The sequence below is a fragment of the Macaca thibetana genome, chromosome 15 (genome assembly GCF_024542745.1).
Source record: "Macaca thibetana thibetana isolate TM-01 chromosome 15, ASM2454274v1, whole genome shotgun sequence".
Lineage (NCBI taxonomy): Eukaryota > Metazoa > Chordata > Mammalia > Primates > Cercopithecidae > Macaca > Macaca thibetana.
In genome coordinates, this window is record NC_065592.1 from 21,965,945 (window position 1) to 21,978,355 (window position 12,411).

General features: G+C 36.7%; 1 long non-coding RNA gene across 1 annotated transcript in view; it reads right to left on the minus strand.

The window, feature by feature from the left end:
* Window positions 1–292: 292 nt before the first annotated feature.
* LOC126936828 (uncharacterized) overlaps window positions 293–12,411 on the minus strand; it is a 90,913-nt gene continuing 78,794 nt past the window's right edge. Inside the window, exon 5 of the long non-coding RNA XR_007719585.1 lies at window positions 293–4,185. This is a non-coding gene — a long non-coding RNA (uncharacterized LOC126936828). The remainder of the gene's footprint in view (window positions 4,186–12,411) is intronic.

Consider the following 12,411-nt stretch of genomic DNA (forward strand, 5'->3'; position numbering starts at 1 on the left):
CAGCCCGCCACCCCCATCCTTTTTTAACCCCTGTCACTCCTGTCACCACACAGCTGCCAAGTCCTCAAGAAGTTATTCTTCCACTGGACATAGCTGCCCTTTGTTGGTGACCCTTCTGCTGCCATCACTCTGCTCTCAGTAGCACTGGTCCCGCAACTCCCAGTCTCCTTTACCTTGAGATCCCCATAATTAGGTCTGACCCTTTAAAAAATTTTCTTTAGTAGCAGATAGGAGGCTATTCTGATGTAAATGATTTATCTAAAGGGATAAAATATATACAAATAAGTAATTGCAAATGTTAATTTATAACTACAGCTCAGGCCCACACTATAATCTTGGCTGTCTGATTTGCTCCCTGTGAGTTTCCACTTGGCTAGGTCCTGCTACTCACAAGAAGTAATCCTATCTTCTTTGTAGCTTGGACTCCCAGATCCAGGGAACGAAACACCATCCCCCCTCACTACAGTCCTAGTCACCCTAAGTCCTGGTGTTCCAGCCGCTATCTCTTCCCAGGACTCTTTGAAAGTGGTAATAGCCCGTTTCTACAGGGAAAGCCTTGCCTCTACCCAAAAGTAATAAATTGGCTCCATAGCCCTGCTGATGTAGTCATAATAGCTGGACATCAGTATATCAATACAGTTCCCAAATACCTATTATTGATTCTTAAAAACCACCACATATACCTCATAAATATGTATACAATTATTATGTATCAATGAAAACCTAAAAAAATAAAATATGCAAAACATTTTTTAAACTATATTTTTATTTAAAATATCAACGGCCATTCCTTTTTCAATTTCTCTTTACCCAGATTTAAAAAACAAAAAACAAACAAACAAACAAAACCTTGGTGTTCAATTTCACCCAGAGTCACCTTATTACATGCATTGAATTGCATTGAGAATGTTTTAATGAATAAATGCATATACATAAATGCATATTAATTTGATCTATTTGTATTCTATAGGCCACTGTGTGTTGGGAAACAGATTTAAATAGCTAAAACGGAACTGTAGAATCTCCGGTCTTTCCTCTGCTCCTAATGTTCTTCCTCTTTACATGTAGCCAACTCCCACTGTATCAAGGTAGTTTTGTAGCAGATGAAAGTCCTTGAGCCCATTTGGTCACACAATAGGCCAGCCCTTTACTAATTCTACTACCCTACTGAATAATTCTCTGCTTTGCATGTGCCAGTGTTGTTACCCAGGCACCCGCAGGTCCTCGCTTGCAAGGCCCTGCCTTGAGCGAAGATTGCTGGTTTGAGCCAGAGCAGTTTGTCCCTGTTGCTTGTTTGTTAAGATGAACCTGTCCATCTGTCTGCATGCCACAGACCCTGGGTGGCAAAAAGCAATAAAAGGAAAGCACTCTTTGACAGCCCTCTCGGCATAATGCCGGCTTGAACAGAGGTTATTATCTTGTAATGCCACTGTTATTTCCAACAGCCCCCAATGGATCTGCTGACTGTGGCTAGACAAAAGGAGAGACACTGAACACAGCCCCTACACTTCCTAGGGGCAGCATTGTGCTGGGCTATCAGAGTGACTTTTACTGCCTATTGATTGGTGTATCGACTGCAATTAAGGGCCCCTTCTCCCATTGACGTTGTCACTGGTATATTTATTTAATAAATCCCAGCTTGGTCCATGACCACTGCAGGGCTGACCTAGCTAGCTTCTGTGCTTCTTGATACACTGGGGAGACAAGTGGACTAAAAATGTGAAGATGTCCTCTAGTCCCAGGCTTGCCACTAAATTGCTATATGACCTTGAATGAATCACTTCTCTCTGGGTCTAAAGTCCCTCCTCTATATCCCAGGTCTGACTGAAGAAGAGTCTACAATTCTGTGATTCTTATTTCAGACGTCTAGCTCCCATGGGTTGTGGCATGAACTGGTTGAGAAGGCCCCCAAAATAGCAACGAAGTAATTGCAATGTATATTCTAATAGCAGCAGCTGTAGTAACGGAGCTGCCTCCCTCCCTGGGCTTCCTCTTTAGGGGTGATATGCCAGAATGAGAAACAAAATTACTGTGTCTGTTCAGCAAATTCCTCCTGACAAAATCTTTAAGCGTTGACAAGAGTAATATACTGAAAATTAGTTTAGAAGTGTTTCAAGTTTCAAAAATCAATCAAAATCAAATTAGGTTCTGAAGATGCTGTCTGTTGAGTTTTAGGAAAAAATAAAGATTCGCTTCAGCAACTCAGGAAAGTGGCTTTGACCCCGAAAGAGGTGACTCTTTCACACAAAGTGATTGTTCTTCTTTACATCTTCCTTTAAGGCCTTTGCCAAGGACTTGACCAAGTATGTCCTTGTTCTATTCTCTCAGCCATTTGTAAATAACTTACCAGCTGACCTACATTTTAATCCCATTTCTCTCTCTTCTGTCTCCCAACCCCCAAGGCCCATCGAAAGCTAAATAAAGGAAAAAAATTAAAAAGTAAAAAACCTAGTCTTATTTCCAAGGATGGTAAAAAGGCCTGGAGGTGGTTGGGAAAAGGAATTAATAGCCCATGGCCTTTCTTAACTTGGTCTAATTGTCAAGTGCAAAAGAGCTATATTCAAGATGTAGGCATACATGCCTCTGTGGGGTTAAATGATTAACAGGAGTTTCAACTTTGGCTTCATTCTTTATCCCCATATGTAACTTAAAAATCAGGGTCTTTTATAGCCTGGGAGGATAATAATAATCACTTTGACATTTACACTTCAGTGACAGTGGCTTATTGTTTCCCACATACAATGACTTATCCCACCCGCCCTACTTCCCCTTCTTCTGTTCTTAGTGGTTTTGAGGCCTTTACAGAAGGCTTACTACATATCCACAAATCAGGCTGGCAGCCATAGTCACCACAAAGAGGCACTTGTGTCTTTTTCTCTCCTGTTTATCAATGTCTATTATCTATGAAGCTGTCATACCTGACATACCTCTTGAAAGCTACCATTGCCTGGGCCAAAGGTGTCATTACCCAAAGTTTCCAAAGTCTTTTATCCTCTGGGTAGAGCTGAGAGAATGGCCTCCCCCTATTCTGTGCAATCTGGATCTCCAAGCATTTCTGTTTGGATCTGGAATCTCTTTGTTCCCAAATATTTTGTTAAAACAGTACATTTAGTTTCTAGCAAAACTCCTCTAACCATCAAGACTCAGACAAAGATTGACAGGATATGTATATGTATGTAGAATGTGTATGTGTCTATGTGAGTGTGTGTGTGCACATGGGTATATGGTTGTGTGTGGACTGAGTGACTAGAATTGATATTCTGCCTTGCTATGACCACTTCATTCTCATCTAAGCTCAAAGCTTATTTTTGGATATATTAACATGGGCTATCTATAACCAATATAAATGGTTGGCAGTGGAGTTTGCTTTGTGTGTCATAATAAAGCTCTTTCAGCTGGTCACTTGAAAAAAGAGAACAGTCTGCTCCAGATAACAAACTTCTTCAACTATTGAGGAAAAAAACAAAAAAAAGAAAGAAAGAAAGAAAGAAATGCTGCCTATTTGGAAATAATAGATTTCCAAGTTTCAAAGTCCCAACAATCTTAGGTCTTTTAGAACCAAGTTTCAGATGTTGCCTCCATTATATATGAGATCTCTATGGTGGCCTCTTCATGGCCAAATCAGTAGTTTCTAACCTATTCATTCAGAGCTGCAGGCTCTGCCTACTCTCTATCCTACCCCAAAGGCGTACACCTACACACAAATGCACCTGCACACAGAAGGAGAGTTACATTGTCAGATTGGCATCTCAAACTACGGACCCATCATTTCAAATCATCCTCTCTCCCTCTCCTCTGCATAGTTGATATTTCTGAAGATTCCACTGATGTTTCAAGTTAGTGACAACTTCCCTTAGACTCACATAGTCCTCACGTTCAGTATGTATCTCAGTTTCTTGTAATTCAACACATATGTAGAATTAAATGAGTTGTAGCTTCTCTACTACACCAAAGACATTTACCCTACCTCTTCCCAAGCCTACAGCTGTTACTTCAGATACATGTGGAGGACTTACCTGTTGGCACCTCCCATCTCTCCATAGCTAGCTCTATTTTTTGATAAATATCATGAGAGACAAATGACCCTTCTTTTTGTCCTATTGTGCTTTCTTTCTTCAGCAAAATCTGGGGCCACTGTACTGCTTGATGCTGGTTCTCCATCAGTGCCTTCGCGGCTGACAGCACCTAGAGGGAGGACTCAATAATTTGCTATGTTCTGTCCCAGCTGCCTAGAAAAGAACTTGGCACACAATATATATTTGATCAATATTTCTTGATTAAACTAATGGAATGAAGGGAAGAAGGAAGGAAGGAAGGATAGAAAAGTGAATGACAAAATTAGTATGTATTTTCTGGCAATAACAATCATAATAGTATCATGTTAAACAAAAACCTGCCCTATTAAAAATACAATTTTGTCTGCTTAGTAAGCACCACATGGGCATTTGGGAAACTCAGATATACAGACAAAACTAAAAGTTGCAATTAATTCACTGTCCAAATAAAACTGCTGTTAAAATGTTGTGTTTTTATATGTCCATTTTTCTATAAGTATCAGCAACACGCTTTCCTTAACAAAATTCTTATTAATATATTTTGCTTTATAACCTCCCTTCTTTTTCTATGCTTAACTTACACATTGGGAGGTTTTTGTAATCTAATATGTTTTGAAGTTTTCTTGTAAAATATGGTTTTTACTGCATAGCATTCTGCTCATTAATATACTCAGATTAATATACAAGGTATATTGAACTAATTTCTTGTTCTTTGATATTTTGATTTTTTATTTAAGTTTATACACTTGAGTGCATCTATGATCGTTTTTAAATAAAATATTAGGTCAAAAGTTCTAAAGGGTAGAGAGATGTCATGCAGGTAAGTGCCAGTATTAGACATTGCCACTTTTCTCACATTTGGGTTCTCTTTGATTGCAATGGAAAAATGAAGACGACTTCAATTATAATAGATTTTTATAAATCAATTACTTAAACATTATATAAATAGAATGAGACCACAATTTCCCTGCAGTTTAGAAGCTGGGCATAATTTTGATTCCTCTATCTCCTTTCCTGACATATAATGAATCATTAAGTCCTGTCTGTTTCACTTTCATAGTGTGTTTTCAACCTTCCTTCTTCTCCAACCCATTTGACACTGTTATAATCCAGGTCCCATGTTTGTGTTCCTGAGTTTTCAATATTGCTCTTTGTTTAGGTTTTTTGTCTCTTACTTTCTTTTTACTGTAACATTTCCCAAGTGTTTTCCATGAGACACTGGTCCCATGAGATACGTGACCAAAGAAGTCCCATGACAAACTTATGCAATCTTACTTATTATCTTCCCTCCTGGGGATACACCAAGCATATCAGTTTGCTAGATTTTCTAGGAAGTCCTAGAGTTAAACAATCAAAACCAACAAAAATAATAAGAACATTTTTATGTAGCTTGCTTGAACATAAAATATACTAATCCTGACTCACACATTCTTTCAACAAATCATCGTTTGTATGATTACCATGAGTGATGGCCAGTTGTGTGAGTGTGTGAGTGTGTAGGGGTGTGTGTGTGTGTGACATCTTTTAACCACCAGTTGAACCTGTGCCTTAAGCAAACACTTTGGGTGTCACTCTTACATTGCATTTCACACAGCTGATGAAGTCATTTTTTAAAGACTAGATAGAATTATATATTTTTGAAAAAATTATCTAGTAAAGTAGACATTCCAAATGACTACAATGGCATTCAAGATCCGATGGACTTTCCCTTAATCATAATGTCTTAGTCTGATGTCCCATTGTGCCCTTGCATCATCAGAAAATCAAAACATATCAAAGTTCTATCTCCTCTCCAAATATGTCATACTTTCCCAGCTTTTTATACCTGATTTCTGCTATTTCTTCTGTTGATCTTTTCCAGTGATGATATTTGGTTTATCACCAATAGCAAATATTAAAATCTTGCAAAATCATGCCTATCTTCTCCAGTGGTCACTTCACTCATATCCTTCAAATTCCAATGATGGCTTCTCTACAAAACATTTTCTAATGCCCTGAAAAAGCTGTCCCTCCTGTCTTAACAGCCTCCAGGTAGGCAGACTGGTGATGTTCACCTTCCTTTTATAGATGAGAAAACTGCATAATTGTGGGTTCTCTGCACATTCTGTGACCACCTGGTTACATCTCAAAAGATAAGAGGTTAGAGAGTGAAGAGGATGGAGGGAGGGAGTGTCCAGGGACTTCTGGAATCTCAAAAGGGATGAACACTTAGCTAAGACACGAGAGGCCTTAACTAAATCCCAAGTTTGTTTATGGCCGTCAGAAATGTACCTGGCACGTTCAGTTCTGATTTTCAGGGATTTAAGTTTAGCTGGCAAAGGAAGTTGTATAAACTCAGGAAATGGGACAGGAAAAAATATGAAAGAAAGCCAGCTAATCAGAACCTATTAAATTCATAAAAATGTGTTGGCTTGAATTATAGTTTTGGGGGAGATATTAGTTATAGTTCAATATTCAGTAACTATTGGCATTATGAGTCCCTAAATTAGATGTTTACTGACTTATTTAAGCCAATCATTAAAATGTCCACATTCTGACAAACTGCGAGGATTTTAGGGCAAGCATTATGAGTACAATTATTAACAGCCTACATTTTATTGACGTGTAACACTATGTAGAATGGTTTTACATCTAGAATACTCACCAAAATACCCATTTTATAGAATGGAAAGCTAAGACTAGCTTCTGATAATGTTAAGTGATTATTCAGAGCTAACAGAAATAGGAATGACAAAGTTAGGGCTTGAAGCCATATGTTATAAATCCTAGTGATGTCAAGAGGGCTCACATAGCATGGAGTGATTTAGTAAGCACCTACTTCTCAGTTTTTAGGACTGCCAGGCATTGAGGAAGCCGAGGCATCCATGAGACGGAGGGAAGTCAGATGGCATGAAGCCCTGCAGACATAACGTTGAGGGCAAGGATGGGAGCCAGAGCCTGTCTTCCTGGTTTGTACTTCCTGCTTCTGGCTCTTGTCTTTTATCAGGAATGAAAGTACTACCTGTGTTATCTGAACAATGGTCTAATCTCTTTCAGTACCTGGTACTGAGAAATATTTGACTAGAACACATTGGGAAGGGATTTATGTAAGACTTGAATATGTTATTAACAGTGGGTAGCTGGAGTTTTAGATAAATGATGATGAATACATGTTTATTATCTTGATCACTTATTTTATAATGTTTCTTGAAAGTTTACTCTGTGTCAGATATTATGCAGAGCTCTCAGCTGTATGAAACAGATGAAGCCCTTTGTATTTAAGGGGCACAGACTCCAACAGACATAGCAGTAAGGAAAATCTTAATCTTTCTGGGGCATCTGGAACATTTCAATAGACAAAAGTTATGGATATGTTTTCCTGGAAACATAGACACACACATATGTGGACTCACACTTTTACTTATGGGCATGAGATGAGAAATTCAGAATCTATTTAGACTTCTCTAAAGACCAAACATTTCCCTCCTAGACATCCATAAACCTCAGGTAAAGTATTCTAGGACAGAGCATCATTAATGTGAACAAATTTTTATTGCTTCCTACAGTATTCAGGGCAGTAGGAACAAAAGGGTAATGTCCAATTGACTGTTGTCAACTCACATCACTACCACATCCTTCTAAGTCTCCTTGACATTGTGGAAAGGCAAACAAATTACATTCCCAAGGATATTTTTGCCCACTGTGGTAGTGGTTCTAGGTTAGAGCTTGATAGTGAGAGACATTAGATCTGGAAAGCAGAAGGGAGTAAGAATCCATTATCAACTGAGATATTTCTAGCCAGTTACATAAGAAAGTCATGAAATTTACAATGACTTGCCAGGAAGCTTTTAAAAAAACACATATACTCAGTACCATGGACTGAGATGGATGGCAGGAGCTTCCCAGTGATTCTTTTGAATTCTAGTTGTGTTCTGGATAATGTCTGAGAACAACCCACTTCTGTGTTTCAGGATGAGGTCTACAATGACAACTTTCTGATCCTTGCTCCCTTAGCTTCCAGTGGTTGGGTAAGCCATTAATTTCCTATTTAGTCCTTCTTACATGAAATACATCAAATTGTTTCTGTTTTCTTGACTGAACACTAACTGATACATGGAGTACGGTATGGTCTCTATTTTCGTTCTCCAAGGTGTAAACATTGTTTTCTGTAAAGAGATAAATAGCAAATATTTTTGGCTTTTCCTGGCAGACTATCCTTTTTGTAACTATTCAACTCTGCCATTGCATCAAAAAAGCAGCCATAGACAAGATGTAAACGAGTAAAAGCAACTGTGTTTCAATAAAATTTTATGTGTCAAAATAAATGCTAAACACCTACATCAAGAAGATAGAAAGATCTCAAATTAACAATCTAACGTCACACATAGAGGAATTGGAAAACAAGAATAAACTAACCCCACAGCTAGCAGAAGAAAAGAAATAACTAAAATCAGAGGAGAACTGAAGGAAACTGAGACTCAAATATTTGTACAAAGGATCAACAAAACCAAAAGTTGTTTTTGAAAGGATAAACAATATCGATAGACCGCTAATTAGATTAATAAAAAAGAGAGAAGATCCAAATATGCACAATCAAAAATGACAAAGTTGACATTACGACTGATTCCACAGAAATACAAAAGATCTTCAGAGACAATTATCAACACCTCTATGCACAAAACCAGAAAATCTAGAAGAAATGGATAAATTGCTAGAAACACACAGTATCCCAAAATTCAGTCAGGAGGAAATTGAAATACTAAACAGAACCAATGTTGAGTTCTAAAATTGAATCAGTAATAAAAGACCCACCAACCATAAAAGCCCTTGACCAGATGGATTCACAGCCAAATTATACTAGACATACAAAGAAGAGCTGGTTCCAATTCATCTGAAACTATTCCAAAAATTGAGGAGGAGGGATGCCTCCCTAACTCATTCTATGAAGCCAGCATTACCCTGATACCAAAACCTGGCAAAGATGCAACAAAAGAAAAGTGCAAACAAATATCCCTGATGAACAGAGGTGCAAAAATCCTTAAACCAAATACAACAGTTCATCAAAATGTTAACTCACCACAATCAAGTAGGCTTTCTTCTTGGATAGTTCAACATATACAAATCAATAAATGTGATTTATTACATAAGCAGAATTAAAAGCAAAAGCCATATGATTATTTCAGTAGACACAGAAAAAGTTTCTGATAAAACTCAGTATCCATTCATGATAAAACCCCTTAAAAAATCTGGGCATAGAAGGAACATACTCAAAATAATAAGAGCCATCCATGATAAGCCCACAGTCAACATCATATTGAATGGGCAAAAACTGGAAGCATTCTCCTTAAGCACAAGAACATAACGAGTATGCCCACTTTCAACACTCCTATTAAGATAGAATAGAATAGAATAGAATAGAATAGAATAGAATAGAATAGAATAGAATAGAATAATTATTTGGATTCAACAACCCAAATAAGAAAAGAAAATGTCAAATTATCTGTCTTCACTGATGATAGGATTTTATACCTGGAAACCCCAAGAAACTCCATCAAAAGTCTTCTAGAACTAAAAAATGCTTTTAGTAAAGATCTAGGATACAAAATCAATATATGAAAATTATTAGCATTTCTATACACCAATAACATTCAAACTGAAAGCCAAATCAAGAATGCAACCCCATTTACAATAGCCACAAAGAAAATAAAATGTCTAGGAATAAATTTAACCAAGGAGGTAAAAGATCTCTACAAGAACAATAACAAAACTCTGCTGAAATAAATTATAGATGGCACAAACAAATGGAAAGACACTCTATGCTCATGGATTGAAAGAATCAATATCATTAAAATGACCATACTGCCCAAAGAAATCTACAGATTCAATGCTATCCCTATCAAATTACCAATGTCATTTTTCAAAGAATTCGAAAAACAACTAAAATTCATATGGATCCAAAAGAAAAGCACAAATAGTGCTTTTTCTCAGCAAGAAGAACAAAGTCGGAGGCCTCACATTACTTGACCTCAAACTATACTATAAGGTTACAGCATGGTGCTGTTACAAAAACAGGTACCTAGACCATTGGAACAGGTTGGAGAACCCAGAAATAAAACTGCACGCCTACAATCATTTGATCTTCAACAAAGTCAACAAAAATAAACAATAGAAAAAGGACTCCCTATTCAATAAATGGTACTGGGATCACTGGTTAGCCTTATGTAAAAGAATGAAACCAGATCCCTGCATTTCATCATATACAAAAATTAACTCAAGACAGATTAAATATTTAAATGTGAGACCTTAAACTACAAACTTCTTAGAAGAAAACTTGGACAATACCCTTTTTGACACAGGCCTTGGCAAATAATTTATGGCTAAGTCCTCAAAAGTGATGGCAACAATAACAAAAACTGACAAATGGCACCTAATTAAACTAAAGAGCTTTTGTACAGCAAAATCAACTATCAACAGAGTAAACAGACAGCCTCCACAATGGGAGAAAATATCAGCAAACTATGCATCTGACAAAGGTTTAATATCCAGGATCAGTAAGGAACTTGAGCAACTCAACAACCAAAATACAAACAACTCCATTAAAAAGTGGGCAAAGGACTTGACTAGACACTTCTCAACACACATGCAGCCAACAAACATGAAAAAATATTCAGCATCACTAATTATCATAGAAAATGCAAATCAAAACCTAGACCAATGGAATAGGTTAGAGAACCCAGAAATAAAGCTGCACACCTACAATCAAAACCACAATGAGATACCCTCTCACACCAATCTGAATGGTTATTACTAAAATGTCAAAAAACAACAGATACTGGCAAGGCCCTGGAGAAAAGACAATGTTTACATACTGTTGGTAGGAATGTAAATTGCTTCAACCACTGTAGAAAGTAAGTGTGGGATTTTGCAAAGAACTTAGAACTACCATTCAACCAGCAATTCCATTATTGGACCGATACCCAAAGAAAAATAAATTCTTCTACCAAAAATACACACGTATGTTCATGTGTATGTTCATCAGACCACTATTCACAATAGCAAAGACATGGACTCAACCTAGGTTCCCATCAACAGTAGACTGAAGAAAGAAAATGCGGTGCATAGATACCACAGAATACTATGCAACTATAAAAGAGAATAAAATCATGGTTTTTGCAGCACATGGACAGAGCTGGTGGCCATTATCCTAAATGAATTAACACAGGAACAGAAAATCAAATACCTTATGTTCTCTTGTACAAGTGGGAGCTAAACATTGGGTACACATTGGCATACAGATGGGAACAATAGGCACTGGTGACATTATAGAAGAAAGAGTGGGAGGAGGCAGTGGCTAAAAAGCTACCTATTGGGTAGTATGTTACTACCTGGGTGACAGGCTCACTCATACTCCAAACCTCAGCATCATGCAATAAACCCATGTTACAAACCTGCATGTGTACCTCCTAAATCTAAAATAAAAGTAGAAATTATTTAAAACAAAACAAAACGTGTTGTACTCTACCCAAAATAAATTTGGCATTGTTTGTTATCATAATTGTAGTTAGATTTTAGCTCTGCATCTTTTATATTTCATCATGTTTTGTTGAGTTTAATTATAAATCCATACATATTTGTTAAGAAAAGCTGGCTTGATATTTTCCAATGGCAATTACATTTTATCCAAAGGAATAAAATGTCTTAGAATAAAAACTGCAAGAAACTTTAAACAAAAACTTTATATATAAAAACAGTTAGCAGGCCAGATTTGGCAGGCAGGATACCTTGCCAACTTCTACTTTAGAAGATTGAGTTAATCATAATTCTCACTACATGGCTTACAGTCCCATTGATCCATGAAAGCTCTCTCTTCAAATTTCCTCATTTGATTTTTTTTTAATTTATATATTTCCTATATACCTATTCACCACTTTCATTCCCTTCCCCACTAGTCATTCTGAGATAGATAGATAGATGATTGATAGATAGATAGATAGATAGATAGATAGATAGATAGATAGATAGACAGAGATAGACGGACAGATACATACATACATACGTACGTACATACATACATAGGTAAAAGATAGATGATAGATATAAAATGGGTATATATTCATTTTAACATGTTCAGTATAGATTTTTTCTTAGTGTAGGTCTTTACAAAACATGTATAGGTATTTCATATATTTTAGCTTTAAATGAAATTAACTTTAAATGAAATTAACTTTTATGTCATATTTTTTTTCTTCATACAATGTCATGTTTTTAATAGTATATTATACAGTTATAATGTATTAATTTAGTAGGTTATCTCTAACTGATAAATAGGTAGGAGTGGTAGATGTTAGTATTATTCACCAATACCTAGTTCTCATTT